This window comes from Eretmochelys imbricata, chromosome 2, assembly GCF_965152235.1.
Source record: "Eretmochelys imbricata isolate rEreImb1 chromosome 2, rEreImb1.hap1, whole genome shotgun sequence".
In the NCBI taxonomy this organism is placed as follows: domain Eukaryota; kingdom Metazoa; phylum Chordata; order Testudines; family Cheloniidae; genus Eretmochelys; species Eretmochelys imbricata.
The window spans coordinates 235365194-235383130 of NC_135573.1; the positions used below are offsets into that span (position 1 = coordinate 235365194).

A 17937-nucleotide genomic window follows, 5' to 3' on the forward strand; every position below is an offset into this window, starting at 1 on the left:
TTTCTTCCTGGCAGCATTCTTACTTCACTTGCAAACCCATCATATCAAACACAACACATTTGTTTGACATTTTTCTCCAATATAGTTGCTCAGTCCATAGATACTGTCACTATCCCCTCCTGTGTTCTCAAATCATTCTTTGATTTTTCTCTGGCTCCTGAATGCTCATCTAGGATATTTATTCCCTTAATGTTAATTTTATGTCTTTACAGTTAAGTTCTTATTAGCATTTGTACCCTATTATATGCTCCTGTCTTAATTAGTTTCTAATCTAAACACTTTTTTCCTTTGGTGAAGATTGGCATACAAATCTCTATCGAGAAGTATTTGTTTAAACAACAAGGAGTTAGGACTAAGCATGCCAGTAAACAGTAGTTAATGTGATGTGCTTTTCACAATATAGTAGAAGCGAATTAAATTCACAGGGTTTGTGTGTATAAAAAACAAACAAAATAACAATAAAACAAAAAAAACTATCTAATTTGCTGTTGGTGTCAATAGTTGTTTACGTTGAACAAAGGGAAACTAAGACCTGTAATTTGCATGCTTTCTTCTTTAATTATGATGAATAAAAACTCAAGCATAAAAAGTACATTTGAAAAATGGCATTAAAGTCCACAAAGGCCAGTCCTGCATGTTCTTCACAGATGGAATTCCCATTAACTTTCCTGTGAAAGGATTTGCAGGATTGGTCCTTAGATGCCAGGAATGCAAATGAACACTTATGGCTATCCAAAGCATGCTCCATTTATCTTGTTAGGCTCTTGTTGTTCTATGGGCGTTTGGTAATGATGGGTTGAAAAATATATTTCTTTTATCATTTGCTTGCTAAATTAGGGAATACAAAATTTCCTCAATACAAAATCTAACAAGTATTATAGACTTATCCTGTAAATGAAGAGAAAGAAATTAATATGTGGTATTACAGTGTATTAATTGAGGGCCAGCGTTTCAAAAAAGCTCATGTCCATAACCAGAGCCAGATTTTTAGACGTGCTCAGCTCCCACTTACTGGCCAAAAAGACTGGCCAGATTTTCAAAAGGAGTCCGTGAAAATCTAGACCCAGTTGTGGGTGCTGAGCATTTGAAACGCTGGTCCTGAACTATTTTGAAAACTCTGGTCCCTATAGCGTTGCTGTAGAACAATCAAAGTAGGACAGGGTCTGTGTAAAGTGTTTTAGGTCAAGTTAGTAATTTAGCTTTTTTTTTTATTTTCTGTGGAGTTGCTTCTAAATTTTGAAAACTAACTGACGCATTAGCAGGATACTTTTTTTTTTTTAAACACGGTATGCATAGGTGTGCACTTCACTTTGCATATTATGGTATGCTCTTCTTTTGGGTGCATTACCCTCATTGTACATGTGAAAAGCAAGTCACTTGTCAATATACATAGACTAAAATAAATCAAGGAATCTAGTTAATTTGAATGTTTGTGTATATCTGTATGGATAGTTAGATAGCTACGTATGCTTGGAAATTTAAATGTCAAATAGCAGATAATTGTACCTGTTGGTTACTGAAACTTTCCTACTTTTAATAAAAAATGTTTATGGTGAAAAAAATTGTAATGTGAAAGAGATGCCTTTGTTGAAATGTTATCTTACTTTTATTCTGTCCGTAGCTTTTTATGGCCATTTTACCTTGTTTTTGAGCTTGGCATAGTTATCTTACAAGTTATAAAAATGAAGATACTTTCTGTTTGTTTTAATTATTACTGAAAATATGTCCAGGAGGAAGAAATTTTATAGATTCTTATATGTGGTGTTTAGTCATTCTCCCTTGTCTCTCTGGTCTAATGAACTCTATGTAGAGAACTCTGTTTATATTGGAATGTTCTTCAGGGAAAACTGATTTGGTTTTCTAGCGTAGAATTTAGGCCTACTGCTCCCCCCACCTAGTGCAAATTCTATGTTTGTGCTTGCGGCATTTCCCTTTATGTCTAACTTCATGGAGGGGGGCTTGTCTTCCATCCCCTCCCCTGAAAAAATCCAGGGGTTCTGCCCCTCCATGTAGACTATGAGCAAACCTCTGAAGCAAAGGGGCATTCCTGTGCTCTCAGGAACTCCCCTGATACACCACCCCCAGCCCAACCTCCAGGAACACCTCACTGTGGGGGGTGGGGGGTAAGTTTCCATAGAGTGGAGGAAGAAACCGGGCAAGTTACTGCAGGCTTTGAAATCTGGGACCTGATAGGTTAGGAGGGAGAAGAATCCAGTTGAGAGAACTGATCCCAACCTCCTTGGAAGTCAACAGAGCTAGGAGCTCCATGAAGGGGAAAGTTCTGCAGGGAAAGGCAGAACTTACTGCTAAAGCCATACTCTCTGCTTTCATGCCCCAAGCTGGGGTCTGTGGATGCAGTCTCTTCTCCATGCCATATGAGGAAGGGAACATGGGGACTAGACCCCTAGATTAGTTCAGAGGCTATTTCTTCTAAGTAAAAACAATAATAACATTATAATCTGTAACTAGTACAAATTAATAAGAAAATGTTAGAGGGCTAGTGAGATATAGGCATGGTTTCCACCCTTGTGATAACCCAGATGATTTTATCACGAATAAGTTCTTCTCAGTTAAGTGGGAGTAAAAACTCCTAGTCCTAAATGAGGACGATGTTATTTTAAGTGTGTGCATGCGTGTGTTTGCATAGGGGGTGAAATGCTATATCAGTGGGATGCTGCTGAGGAACAACAAAGAAGCTTTTATAGATGAGCACTTGGGCACTACAGCGATGAGTATAGTACAAAAAGCTAGACTGATAAGATGGATGATGGGATGCTCAAATGCCAAAAGCAGACACCACAGCTGAAATCTGTCAAGGCTGACTTGTGAAAATTTGCAGACAGTATGTCCTCACACTATGCACACAATCTTTGCACGGAAACAGTTAATGGAGCAGGACAAAAGGAGGTGTCATCCGAGGAAAAAACTTCAGGACATCAACTAAAAATGGTTGCCATGGGTGAGGAAAATCTGGGTTCAGAGAGGACCCAAAAGTTTGGTCCCAAATACAATCCCACTGCAGTGTGCAAACCACATTAGGTTGGGGTGAAGGTAGATCCTGTTTCTGTTTGAATATGCAATAAGGACATTTTTCTAGGAACTGGATGGAATGCCAGAGCTACATTTCCACTGCTTTATCTCTTTAAGACTTGGACTCTGGTAATAGGGTCAACAATATGCAAATCTGGTGAACAGGGTGTGTGGTTCCAGCAGAGGTCTTGATGTTCTTGGAGACACGTCAGCACTGGGCTGTGGGAGCTATGTTTTCTGATTCTTACAGAAATTTTAATGAAATGTTCCTGTTTAAAAATCACTCTGAGGGCTCAACTGAGAGTGTAACACCAGGGGGAAACCCCTAAAGAAGAAACCCTGAATATGGGGAGTCAGATATCTACACAGAAGCTCACGTATTTGGCCTATACCCCTTTTCTGAGGTGGATCCAACAGAACCTGTGTAGCTAGGTTGCCACAAAAATGAAGAAGTAAGAATATACATACAAATGCTTGATCTTGGAGGGATGATTAACCACCATGCCACTGTTTGACATAGCCGCACAAGTCTGTGCAATTATAATTTTTTCTTTATTGCACTTCTGTTATTTTAGTTTTCCTTAGCACTAGGACAAGAAGGTGGTGTTCAGATCAGAATCAGTTTAATGTTGAGGACTGAAGTTAAGGTTCAAGGCCAAAACCAAGCGAGTTTATAAATGTAGATTAGAAAGTGCTAGACTTGGCAGGTGTTTTCATGAGATTTCAGCCCCGTAGAGTAGAAATATCAAAAAATCATCTGATCTCACAATATTTCAAATATCTTGAATGATGAAAGTCTCATGATCTCAGCTGTCATCTTGGGCTGGAATATCAAAAAGAGTGGCTGTTCTTGCATAACTTTGGCCATATCTGAATCTTAAGCAGAAAACAGGCCCCTAGTGAAACTGAGCTCCCTGACATTCAAAGGGATGAAGGTTGGAGGTTCAGTTTTGGGGCATCTCTAGTTTTAATGAGATCTGACACCTTCAGTTCATTAGTTGTTTACTGTGAGCATTTAGCTGGAAGGGGATGCATGAAGTAACACCCAAGATGTTAACGATCTGTGCTGACGATATTGTTCTCTGAGTCAAAATCATTAAAGCAGATGAGCACCAAGAAATACTTGTCTACAACTATAACGGAGTTGGGGAGCCTGGTAACAACATATATATTCCCTGACTTGGCTACAGCACAGCTGGAAATTGAGTTTAGATGGCATCTATAATTAGACTGACTCAGCCAGTACTGAGGCTGAGATTTTGATTTCTAAAACTGCCTAGAGATTTGGAGGCCAAAGTCCCATTAAAATTAATGGGACTTGGGACTTGGGCCTCCACATCCTCTTGGTTGCTTTGAAAGTGTCAGCCTAAACTTCTAATTATGTCAGAACCAAATTTGGGCAATATAGGAACTGACCTACTAAATCAGACCAAAAGTGCATCTTGTCCAGTTTTCTGTCTCAGCGGTCGCCAGAACCAGATGCTTCAGTGGAAGAGTCAAGAAACTGCAGAATGAACAACTATGCAGTAACCTTCCCAGAGAGGAAATTTCTTCCTTTACCCCCTTGGTTAGTGACTGGCTTATGCCATGTACCCTTTATCAATTATTTTTTCTGTTAAAGTGAAATTTCTGATTTTCAGTCATGTTTGGTTTCCATTCATATTCATTGTACCTCCCTCCCTCCTTCCCAAGGATGACGTGCAGAATAGCTAGTTGACATTCATAAACCACTTTGAAGATGCAGAGTGCTTTGTAAGTGTTTACATATCAGAAACAAGCCGCTGCGAGAACGGGGAATATTGTTCATTAAAATTTGGTTCCGCTTAAAAAACAAGACAGGGCACCTTGTTGATATAATGAAGCAGCAAGGCGTGCAATTAATCGTGCCCTCTTACCTCCCCATTCAGTGCTGATGTAATCAGTTAGAAGCAGTCCAGAAGGTATTGGGTGATGGTACAATATAAAAAAAAAAATTTGACCCAGAAAAATGTATCAAAAGTGAACACATTTTTTGAAAAAAAGTACAGTGACCCTTTCCCTTTTCTCAGTGTGTTATGCTGTGTACACTTACGGCATATCTGACAGTATTTGCGGGATAAGTATGAAATTATTGCCTAGCATTCTTCTCAAACTGCCAACACTCCAAATCTGAGCATACTGTAAGATAAAGATTAAAAAATATAAGAGCTAAAGGAAAACTAATAGTGCAAGAAGCTTTAAGAAATGTGTGATTCATTTATATAGTATAAATATAACATTTTTGTAATTTGTTTCCCAATTTGGCATTTCTGATGGAAATAGTCCATAACAGTGAACATGACATAAGAGTAACAGGTCTGTGCAGAATAAAAGTAAACTAGAACCTAAACACAGTAATATTCTTCTTTGGCCTAATCCGGAGAGGTGCTGAATACCTGCATTGGCACCAGTGGGAGTTGTGCCTGCTCAGTATATCTAACAGTCAAACTCATGATGAGGGACAGTACTTGAGAGGATTCTGCCAAGCTTAGTAAGCTTTGTCGTTTGTATTTGGAGATGCCCTCTGAAGAAATCTGCCTGTTCATTTGTTAAAAATCTATTATAACTGCGATCAACAGGCTTAGCAGCCTCATGTCAGCAGAGGTCAGTGTGATAAATTTGCTAAGGGGAAATCTGCTGCAGCTTTTTCCCTCCTGTTTGGGAGAGTGATGGATGCTAGGAGAGGAAGGTTATAAGGCAATTAGAAGGCAGTCAGTGAGGGATGGATCACAGAGGCAGGTTATCTGAGGAGCCAGAGATTGGGCATAGTGGTTGAAGGAAGTCCGGGAGAACTGTTTGGGACACACCAGGTGCTAGAACATTAGGGTCCAACAGCTGAAGCATCTCCTGTGTTGCCTGCCCCCCAAAACCCCTGGAGATTATGGAACTGTTTTAGCTACTGTCCTGCTACAGCTACTTTATTAGATTAACAGATTGGACAGCACATATTTTAATAATTTGGAAATGTTGGTTAAAATTTTGAAAAACACCAAAGTCCCATTTTCAAAACTGATGTAGGCACTTAGGAGCCTGAATCTCACTGGGAGTCAGTGTAATTTAGGATCCTAAGTGCCTACATCACTTTTGCAAATGAGACTTAAGATCCTAAATCATGTAAGGACTTTTGAAAATTTTACCCATCATCAGTATATTTTCAGTATTTAGGAAATATGATACCTGACTATTTTTAATGTTAGATGTTTCTGACTATACAAATAAGTAGAGTTGGTTGAAAAATTCACAGCTGAACAGCTTTCCATCAGAAAATACTGTTTTGTCAAAATCAAAATGTTTTGCAGAAACATGTCAATTTTGGCAACATTTTTGATGAAAAGGTGTTGAAATGAATTGTTAAAATGACTTTATTATTTTGATAATGCTGAAATGTCACATTTGGACTTGATCATTTAATTTCATTTTGTTTTACTTTATTATAACATTAATTTTAACACTGTAAGTGTTCAACACTATAAAATATCTAACATTATTTCAATAATGTTGAAACATAATATACATTTTGATGTTTCTGGATTAAAATTCAGGAATTTTAACTTTACTTTTCATTCTGATTCAGAATGAAAACAAATTTTGAAATGTCAGAATTTCCCATGGAACAGAAGTTCCATTTTATGACCAACTCATACTTGCACAGACAACATCTGAAATAACAAAAGTAATTAATTGATAGCACTGACCAGCTAGGGTGACCAGACAGCAAATGTGAAAAATCTGGACAGGAGTGGGGGGTAATAGGAGCCTATATAAGAAAAAGACCTAAAAATCAGAACTGTCCCTATAAAATCAGGACATCTGGTCACCCTATGACCAGCTAGCTAAGCATAGTCTGGATGGGTGCTATTCATTGAAACCTTGCCAATGCACATTTGATCTGATTTACAAACCTTTTCTGTCCCAGTGTTGTATTCTTGAGCAGAGACCAGCAGTCATATGAGAGCATAGAGCAGTTTGTGATTTGAGCCTACTTCTCTGAAGAGTAACTTCATTGATTTTTGCACCACCTACCCCCTTTAATGTTGAAAAACAAATATATATATATAAGGCTTTATAGTTCTACAGTACTTCAGTCAAATTAGTGTGCTTTGAATTCTTCCTTCAGATTGTCTCTGAAAGTTAATGTTGAAAATGCTAACCTCACACTGATAATTCCAAAGAATTATGGAAGAATTATCATGAAGGATTATTGTGATCCACTTGGCAGCAAAGTTTGCTCATTTAAAACCTGCCTGGAGTGATGCTATGTTATGTTATTTGACTTTGATCTTTACAAGTTAAAATCAAGGGCATTCATTTAATTCATGCTGATCCCACAGAAGAAATTAAAAATGTACATATATTTAAATTCATTTTACGTCCTTGGTGGGCCCGTCTTTATAATGCAAGCTTTTTTTAAAAGTGGGAAATCGAAGTTCCTAGGAATTAAATATAAACTAAGGGCTTGTCTAAACACTAAACTTGTACTGCTTTAACTATACCGGTATAGTGTTTACTGGTATAGTACAAGTCCCCTAGTCTGGACACAGTTATATCAGAGTGAAAATGCTTTGTACTGGTATAGCTATTCTTGTATAGGAAGAGGAGTAAGCCATACCAATGTAAGGCACCATTGTATCAGTATAATTGAATCCACACTAGGAGTCACCAGAACGGTTAAAAAAAATAATCAGACTCGTAATCGAAATACTTACAACAGTGCAAAAACTATGTGCAGATCAGGTCTAATAGAAACTGTTGAGTAATGGTTGACTAATGCAAAGTGTAGCAAATTGCAAGAGATTTTTTGGCTTCAGATTCATTCATAGATTCCAAGATTAGAAGCGACCATGATGATCATCCAGCCTGGCCTCCTGCATAATACAGGACAGATCTGAGTCCACTTTCTATTTAAAGTGGACTCAGAGCATATCTTTTAGAAAAAATCCAATCTTGATTAAAAAAATTCCAGTGATGGAGAATCGCCCACAACTTTTGGTATTTTCCACCTTATTTCTAGTCTGAATTTGACTCGCTTCAACTTCCAGCCATTGGTTCTTGTTATATCTTTGTCTGCTAGATTGAAGGGCCCTCTTTTACCAAATTTCTGTTCCCCGTGTAGATACTTATTGAGTCAGTCTACACAGGGATAAAAGCTCCATGGCACGGCTATGGCTGACCCAGGTGAGCTGACTCAGGCTTGCAGAACTCAGGCTGTGGAGCTAAAAATTGCTATGTAGCCTTTGGGGCTCGGTCTGAAGCCTGAGCTCTGGGACTCTCCACTCTTGCATGGTAACAGAGCTTGGGCTTCAGCCAGAGCCTGAATGTCTACACAGCAATTTTTTAGCCCCAGAGCCTGAGACCAAGTCAGCTGACCCAGGCCAGCCATGTATTTTTTATCCCTGTGTAGACACACCCATAGACTGTGATCAAGTTATCCCTTAACCTTCTGTTCGATAAGCTGAGTGAGTTGAGTTCCTTGAGCCTTTCATTATAAAGCATGTTTTCCCCTCTTTTTATCATTCTTGTGCCTCTCCTCTGAAACCTCTTCATTATTTCAGCATCCTTCTTAAACTGTAGAAACCAGAAACTGGAAACAGTATTTCAGTAGTGGTCACACAAGTGCCCAATACAGAGATTATATAAGCTTCCTACTCCTAATATTTCCCTTTTTATACATCCAAGAATCTATATATTGCTAATATCTTGGGAATTCAAAAATGTTCCAGTATTCTATATGAACAGCTGGCTGCCTGTATACTATTTAGAGCAGCGTTTCTCAAACTGGGGTCCATGAGGGTACTCCAGGGGGTCCACAGGCCCCGCTGATCAACTCCTCCCCCACCTTCCCTCCCTCCCTCAATTCCTTCCCCTCCCTCCCAGCACCTCCTGCAAGCCAGGGAACAGCTGTTCAGCAGTGTGCAGGGGGCGCTGGGAGGGAGGGGGAGGAGCACGGATGGGGAACACTCAGGGGAGAGGGCAGAAAGTGGCAGAGAAAAGGAGGGGCAGAGTTGGAGTAGGGGCGGGAAGAGGTGGGGTGGGGGTGAGGCCTTGGGGGAAGGAGTGGAGTGGGGGCAGGTTTTAAGGCTGAGCAGAGGGCTTGGGGGTCCGTGAAAATTTTTAAATCAAAATGGGGATCCTCGGGTTGCTAAAGTTTGAGAACTGCTGATTTAGAACATCAGTATTCTGACTTAGAAACTGCTCATCCATATCCTCCTTGCACCTTCTGAGGGTGCCATATACATAGAAGGCACACCTACACTCAAGACTGTCTTAGGTGTTTCCCAGAAATGGTAAATCTGCACTGGTACAAGCAATGCTGTAAATACTAATGCCACATAATGGCCGGCATTTTGCCCACAATATCATGAGAACCAACTCAGAGCTTACTGGTTAAAAATCTCCTAAATTCTGTATAGGTCAAGGCATTCACTGTTGTTAGCAGCCACAAAGCTGCACTACTGCTGGAAAATGAGTACAATATTTTCTAGGCTGGACAAGGCCAGAGGGAATGACTGCTGAACAATGACGCACAGTAAAGTCACACTAAGGGCTTTCTAATTGTCTCGCAGAATTGTTCACTCCCTGCTTATCCTCTGACTCCCACACTGCTGTGTGACAAAGGCACAGGATATGTAGGATGAGGGACCTCAGTGCTGTTAGACAGAATGCACATATTCAGTGATCAATATTCAGCAAATAATCCAGATCACTTTCAAATCTTTGGCAATCCTAATAAGTTTGAATATGATCAAAACAAAGTGGAGCCTTAGAATTCATCAAATATTTACAATCCTCCCCCCCCCCCCAGTATTCAAACATTCCTTTAAATGAACCACAACAACATTTTTACATGTGCATCAGAGAAAGAAAGGTACATGTCTGATTAAAATGTGGCTTTTTGGTGGCTAATAGTTTAGAATCATTCACTGACCTAGTTTACATAGAAAGGTTTTGGGTCACATTGCCTTTTGAGTTTTCATGCATAATTTCATTTAATGGTAAAAGTCCCTGAACTGTATTTTTGTAAAACTCTACAGAACATTGTTTTGTAATCCACTATTTAAGCATAATTACACATTTTAAAAGACATCACTCTTGGGGATTGTGGAAAGGCAGGTCTAATTGCTGGATTAGACTGGGTTTTTTGTTCACAGTTAGAGTCGAGAATGGAATGTGGTTTGCTGTGAAGGGAGAGACTAACCATTTCCCACACTAAACACAGTGCAGTAATGTCCCTTTTATAAGAGAGGCTGTAGAAGACACCAGTTTGACATGAAAATCTAGGAACAGCATGACTCTATGCTGCATCAACGAAAAGTGGCCCTGCAGCTTCCCCCTAGGAAGGTGCAGCAATATCACCCATCCGTTCCTGCTGGTGTTTCTCCTACTAAACAGCATAACTTTTTTCTTGTCTGGATGGACCATCAGCCATTTTTCTGTCAGACAAACTCCTATCTGTTAGACGCTGAGAAAGGCAAGCACAGCATCTGAGTTTGGCAAAAAGGAGACTTCCACTTCTATGATCTCATCACACTCTGCCAGAAATGTGGTAGTGGTTTGGCTTCTAGCTCATTAACTTGGATTTTAAAACCTCTGTAGGAGGGCTGGTGGTTTCTCAGAGCCAGGTAAATAAATACATGTTTGTCTGGATAAGGGCTTTTGACCACAGCAGTAAGATTCACAGTACTTAGGACCTTGCTGCAGCCAATATGGGCAATGACTCCCAAAATGCTGATGCATGTGTGGACCTAGGGCATTATATGGCCCTTGCAATGAGATTGGGGGATCAGCCTCACATGAGTTACACATGAAAGGACCCTTTGGTGACTCCCTCTCCCATTCTGCATTGAAGAGGTGGATGGCATGCTTCCCTCTCTCTAGCGTTTGTGGGCAAGTTGGGCATAGAGCAGAAGAGGTTGGAGTGAGGGATGTATGAGTCCCTGCAGCACTATCCCCTGCTATAGTTTTGAATTTCCGTGCAGGAAAGTAGGTGGGTGGTAATATAGCTTAATGAGCTCTGTTAGCTTCATCTCCACCCCTGCCAAGGATGCTACTGAGCAGGCAGCCAGTGGTACTGCCACTCCCCCTGAAACTGTGCTGCAGAAAAGGAGAGAGGAGCACCAGTCATCCTTGCAGATGGCTACAGGTTTTGCATGGCTTGGAAGGGAGAGCAATCTACAGCCCCTCCAGCCCCAACTCCTCTCAGAGGGATTAGTGTCGGCAAAGCTGTCAGAGTCTCCTTGTGGAGTTTCCCTGCCTCCTGGCCCTTTCTTGTGGAGTTTCCCTGGGGTGGGAGGCGGGTGGGGTAATCTGGATCCACGTAACTAAAACTTTAGGATGAAACTCAGGCCCCATTGAAGTTGATAAGAATTTTGCTATTGACTTCAACTGGAGCCAGGATTTCACCCTTATCAGCTTGTGCAGCATCAATTGAAAATATGGACATTTGAAATAGGAAGAAGCATCAGCCAGTTGTTGTGGTATGAAGGGATCACCCTTTAAAAGCAGGTGATAAGAATATGGAGGCAAGATCTAATCCCTATAACCCAACCCCATCATTTAAATTGACCAGCTGGAAGGCATGACTGGAGGAAGGGTGAGCACTGACAGCAGGATGAGTGCAGTGGTGCTGGAATTAGGGGTGCTGCCACACCCCCTGGCTTGAAGGAGTAATAACAGACACCCCCCATAGTTTCCATCAGCAGTGTGCCTGCCAAAAAAATTGTTCCAGGATCCCTTTCTGAGTGACATGAGACTGCAATGAAGGACATTGCTGCTGGCATAGGAGTAGTGCACATGAAAAGAGGGAACCCTACAGGCTTTGAGGGACATCCCGGTGAGGCTTGCAAAAAAACATCAGGTCTCTCTCTCCTGGTTTAGTAAACCTGCTTACGAACCACTGCTATCCTTGCTGTATTTCTGCAGGGTAGGAGAGAGTGGTGCAGGTTTCCTTTCCCCCCTACACAAGCTGCCATAGCCCTCCTAAGTGCACCTTTCTCACCTGCCGCCAGGCTCTCTCCCATCTTCCACCTCTGTGCAGCCCATTTACCATGTTATTTTGCTTCAAAAATCTTGTCTTCCTTGTGTCCCTTTCAGCTTGTCTGCCACAGGGATAGCTAGCAAGCACAGGCTGGAGACTAGATGGGGGCAGGGCAGGAGGCTGTATCTATTGCTATGACAACCCAGGCTGGAAGGAAGTTGTGTCTGCAAAATGCTGAACCCTCTGAACTATACCTCCCTATCAGGCCAATCAATGTAAAGCTGGCAAAACAAAAGCATACCCATTCCAAATCCCCACCTCCCCGTGTCTCTTTCACAGGCTTTCCTAGAGGGCTGAGAACAGCTAGAAATACTAGTTTATGGGCTCTTCTAGGCTTTGCAAAGGAAACGTCTATAACTGCTTTGAAGAGACAAGCCTGTTTAAGAGCAACTAAAGGGTTACACGTTATGTAAAGGGAAGTAATTTATGGGGTAGATGTTCTACTTGTATGAGCTGCAATTTGTTGTAATTTTTTTGCATACATACCATATATTCTATATACAGCTTTTACCGTTCAAATGATTATGTTTCCATCTTTATGGAAATAGAGGCAAAGATGAGGAAGAAAATGAATGAAAAGATTTGAAGGGAAGCTACTCTATAAAATGTAATAAAGCTCTGTAGCATTTTTAAAGCAGATATGTGAATGGTCACAAGACTGGAGTCTGCTATAGAACAACAATTTTTCAAAAGTTCAGTGATGAGGAAACTAAATACTGACTTTCCTTTGGGTGTATGCTCTGATTAGGCTGCATAATGATTCTGTCTTTCAAAATGCCATGTATGAAAGATAAATGGACAAGTCCATAATTGACTTTACCCAACTCTTCAACACAGGGTATTTTTTCTTTCGCTATAATTGCTCCTTTGAAACCAACACTTCATACTTTGATCCATTACAGTTCTGAATCAGACTTGATTTATCCATTTCTAATAATGTGCCCTTTTTTGCTTCCCAATTATAGTAATTTTCTCCTCCTGAGTTATACCTTATTTTTCTAAGATCAAAGAGAAACAAGGTTGTTTACATTGATGGGAGTTGCTGTTGCTGCCCACTTCTTAATTACAGTGTCACCTGAAAGTGAGAACAGGTGTTCGCATGGCTCTGGTGTAGCTGACGTCACAAGATATTTAATATGCCAGATGCGCTACAGATGCATATGCCTCTTCATGCTTCGGCTGTCATTCCAGAGGACGTGCTTCCATGCTGACGACGCGCGTAAAAAAAATGTGTTGATTAAATTTGTGATCAAACACCTTGGGGGAGAATTGTAGGTCTCCTGCTCTATTTTACCCACATTCTGCCATATATTTCATGTTATAGCTGTCTTGGATGATGACCCAGCACGTGTTGTTTGTTTTAAGACGGGGTGGGTAAACTTTGTGGCCTGAGGACCACATTGGGGTTGCAAAACTGTATGGAGGGCCGGGTAGGGAAGGCTGTGCCTCCCCAAACAGCCTGGCTCCCACCCCCTATCCTCCCCCTCTCACTTCCCACCCCCTGACTGCCCCTCTCATAACTTCCGATCCATCCAACCCCCCTGCTCCTTGTCCCCTAACCTCCCCCTCCTAAGACCCGTATCCACACCCCGCCCCCTGACAGGCCCCCCAGGACTCCACACCTGTCCAACCCCCATTGTTTCCCATCCCCTGACCCCTATTCACACCCCCGCCCTCTGACAGGCCCCCCGGGACCCCACACCTATCCAACCTGCCCTGGTCCCCATCCCCTGAATGCCTTCCCCCCCCCACAGAAACTCCATCCCATCCAACTGCCCCCCGGGACCCTCTGCCCCTTATCCAACCCCCCAGCCCCGGTCCCCTTACCATGCTGCTCAGAGCAGCATGTCTGGCAGCCACGCCACCCGGCTGGAGCTAGACATGCTGCCGCTCTGCTCGGCAGGAGCTCGCAGCCCCGCCACCCAGAGCCCTGCCCACGCAGTGGCGCAGCTGTGAGGGAGGGGGGACAGGAGGAGAGGGGCCAGGGGCTAGCCACCCTGGCCAGGAGCTCAAGGGTTGGGCAGGACAGTCCCGTGGGCCACATCTGGCCCGCGGGCTGTAGTTTGCCCACCTCTGTGTTAAGAACACTTTCACTGCAAATTTGACAAAATACAAAGAAGACACCAATGTGAAATTTCTAAAGAGAGCTACAGCACTTGGCCCAAGATTTAAGAATCTGAAGTGCCTTCCAAAATCTGAGAGGGTGTAGAGCATGCTTTCAGAAGTCTTAAAAGAGCAGCACTCTGATGCAGAAACTACAGAACCCAAACCACCAAAAACGAATATCAACCTTCTGCTGGTGGCATCTGATTCAGATGATCAAAGTGAACATGCGTCGGTCTGCACTGCTTTGGATTGTTATCAAGCAGAACCCGTCATCAGCATAGACGCATGTCCTCTGGAATGGTGGTTGATGCATCAAGGGACATATGAATATTTAGCTTATCTGGCATGTAAATTTCTTGCAGCACCAGCTACAACAGTGCCATGCAAACGCCTGTTCTCTCTTTCAGGTGACATTGTACCACAAGAAGCAGGCAGCATTATCTTCTGCAAATATAAACAAATGTGTTTGTCTGAGCGATTGGGTGAACAAGAAGTAGGACTGATTGGACTTGTAAGCTCTAAAGTTTTACATTGTTTTATTTTTGAATGCAGGTTTTTTGTACAAAATTCTAAATTTGCAACTTCAACTTTCACGATAGAGATTGCACTACAGTACTTGTATGAGGTGAATTGAAAAATACTATTTCTTTTGTTTTGTACAGTGCAAATATTTGTAATAAAAATAATAATATAAAGTGAGCACTGTACACTTTGTATTCTGTGTTGTAATTGAAATCAATATATTTGAAAATGTAGAAAATATCCAAAAATATTTAAATAAATGATATTCTATTATTGTTTAACAGCATGATTAATCACGATTAATTTTTTTTATCACGCCATTAATTACGAATAATGTTTTTAATCGCTTGACAGCCCTAGTAAATACTCATAATTTTTTTCTGCAATGTGATATTTGAAATTGCGGTGTGGCTTGCACAGTCCACATCTTTTAGGCAGATGTACAACATTATTGCCTACTTTACTTAGGCATTTAATTTACATATAAGTTAGATCCAATAGACCTCTAACTGTTCTTTTAATCAAGAAGTAAAGCAAATGGCAGGGGAATATTTAATATTAATATTCAATATGTACAAGTAAAATCTGGGTACTGTAGCCACAACGTTCTCAGGGCTTGTCTAGATAAACAGTTAGTGCATGGTAAATTGGGTTGTAAATCTACAGCACACTGTCTGTGGACCCTGCTGCTGTGTTCCCTAGTCCTCACTGACTTACTCCCGTTTCAAAGTGGAGTAGAACAAAGTGCACTTAGGACCTTTTAGTGCATGGTAGCAGGGTCCACATGGATAGTTAGTGCACAGCACGCGAGTGCACTGTAAATTGGCACTCCAGCTTGCCATTTACTAACTGTTCATCTAGACAAGCCCTAAATTATAGCATCTTGATATTATTTTATATATTTTAACTTTGGGGTATCTGAATATGGTGAGATCCCCACTGTCTAAAAAGCCATCCAACATTAGTGCAATCAGAGCCTAAGCACAACAAGGGAAGAAGGATGGTCCAGAAATTAGGGCACTAGCCTAGGACTTGGGTGACCTGAGTTTAGTTCCCTGTGCTGTTGCACACTCCCTGTGTGACCTTGGGAAAGTCACCAAGCTGCTCTGTGCCTCAGTTCCCCATCTGTAAAGTGGGGATAATAGCACTGTCCTAAGGATAAATACATTGAAGATAGTGAGGTGCTCAGATACTATGGCAATGGGGGCCATATAAATACCTAATATAGATAGCAACACATACCTCCCTGTAGTGAGGTGGACTGGCCCTCTCCAGACACAGAGGAAGAGGGTGGCTCCACCCCGTCGTGGGCAGAGCCCTACCCCCTAGCTCCGCCCCCCAGCAGCCAAGGGGCGGGGTCAGAAGTATAAAGGTGGGACCCAGAAGCTCAGTAGGGGCCTAGCCACTGGAGGGGACAGATGCTTCCCCTGAGCTCTCACGCTGGGAGGTGGCAGCAGGCCTGCAGAGTGCAGACGACTGGCCCGGACTGCTTGGACCCTAGAATGACCTGACCCTGGGGGAAGTAGACAACTGGCCCAGACCACCCTGGCTCCTGGACGACCTGACCTCGCAGGAGACAGACAGCTGGCCCAGACTGTCGGCTGGCCCAACCCCAGCAGAGCTTCTGCTGGCAACTGAGGACCCCGCCAATCACCTTCCCTCACTGGACCAGCCTGTACCCTTGAAAGGGGAGTGTGGAAGTGGCTACTTGACCCCTGTTTGGCTGCAACGCTGGCAGAGAGTGAGTCCGCATGTTGCGGCTTGGATTCCTGCTGACGCGGTGGCAGAGCCCTCCGCCACCCTTAGGGCCCTGGGCCGAGATGCAGTGGAGTGGGAGGGCCTACGTCCCCCCTGCCACCCAAGCAGTGGGTGGCAGTCTCCCCTTCCCTCAGGCTAGCTGAAGGAAAGCCTGAGTTAACTGACTTTGGGAACAGGCCTAGGCTGAATGACTTTGTTTCCCGCTCCGCTCTGAACCAGAGCCTACGCTGACTATTTGCAGCTCCACCTGAGTGCAGGCTTGAGCCAAAGGACTGCAGTTTGCCCCTGAATGAGGGGCTGGACTACGGGCCACAGTTCGCCAGTGCGGCGAGAAGCCAGGCGAAGGACTGCCAGCTCCCCTGGGAGGGGGAGACAACAGAGTTAGGGCACAGCTGGAGGGCCATACCCTGAAGAGGACGCCACGGTCCAGGAGCGACACGGGTCCCCACAGACAGCGGAGAACCAGCGACGGAGAGTGAGACACACAAGAGGAGGGCGCCCTGCTGATGGTCGGAGCAACCAGCAGGAGGCGCCACGGTGGTGAGCACAATCTGTTACACTCCCCTAGAACTGGTGACACATGGTACCACCCACCACAAGAACTCTTTGTTTCAATTCCCATTTCCCCAGCCTCACTCTCAAACCACACCCATTTGCAACCTAGCCTTTGGGGGAGAGACGCCTATCACAATATTTTAACATACAATAAATTATAGTAAATTAGTCTTCATACTAGGGATGTGGACATAACACAAATTGCAAGTGAGATATCCAAGACATTGAGGTATTAACTTTTTCTCTCCTAAGGATGTTGGAATGACACTGCAACAGAGAAAGAGCCATTGAAAAGTTCTCAATGGGTAGACAATAGATAGAGCTAATACTGTTATGGATAGGCAATAAAAACTAGAGGGTGGCACACAATTACTGCTGGCTGCCATGTTGGCTTACTAGACAGACAAGGTGAGTGAAATAATATCATTTACTGGACCAACTTCAAAGTGAAATAATATCTTTTATTGGACCAACTTCAAATTGCATCATCCACCTTGTCTCTCTAACATCCTGGGACTGAAACGGCTACAATTACACAAGTTTCCTAACTGCGTTTTGTGTGTATTCTAGCCAGCTGATCCGATGCCCATGAAAGTCAGGCCATTGACTTCATTTAGCTTCGGATCAGGCCCTGACAAACAGATTTGTTAAATTTCGTAAGGGCAACCTTAATGTTGACGTTGCCTAACTTTTCAGTGCTTGACTTTGAAATGTTAAAATTTCTTTGATATTGCTTTTTGTATGTAAAAAAGTGCAGAATTTCTCTTACAAAAATACAAGAGTTAGTTTCTTTTTGCATTTATGAATAAAGCTCTGGCCTAAATGCTGTTCCTGACCTTTTAATTATCCTACCTCTGGTTCTGCAAAATTACCCTTCAATTTGGTTTGATTAAGGATAATTAAGGTAGTATTAT

General features: G+C 42.5%; 1 protein-coding gene across 1 annotated transcript in view; it reads left to right on the forward strand.

The window, feature by feature from the left end:
• Positions 1 to 17937, forward strand: part of MYO3A (myosin IIIA) — a 204365-nt gene that overhangs the window by 21501 nt on the left and 164927 nt on the right. The gene's annotated exons all lie outside the window — the stretch shown is intronic.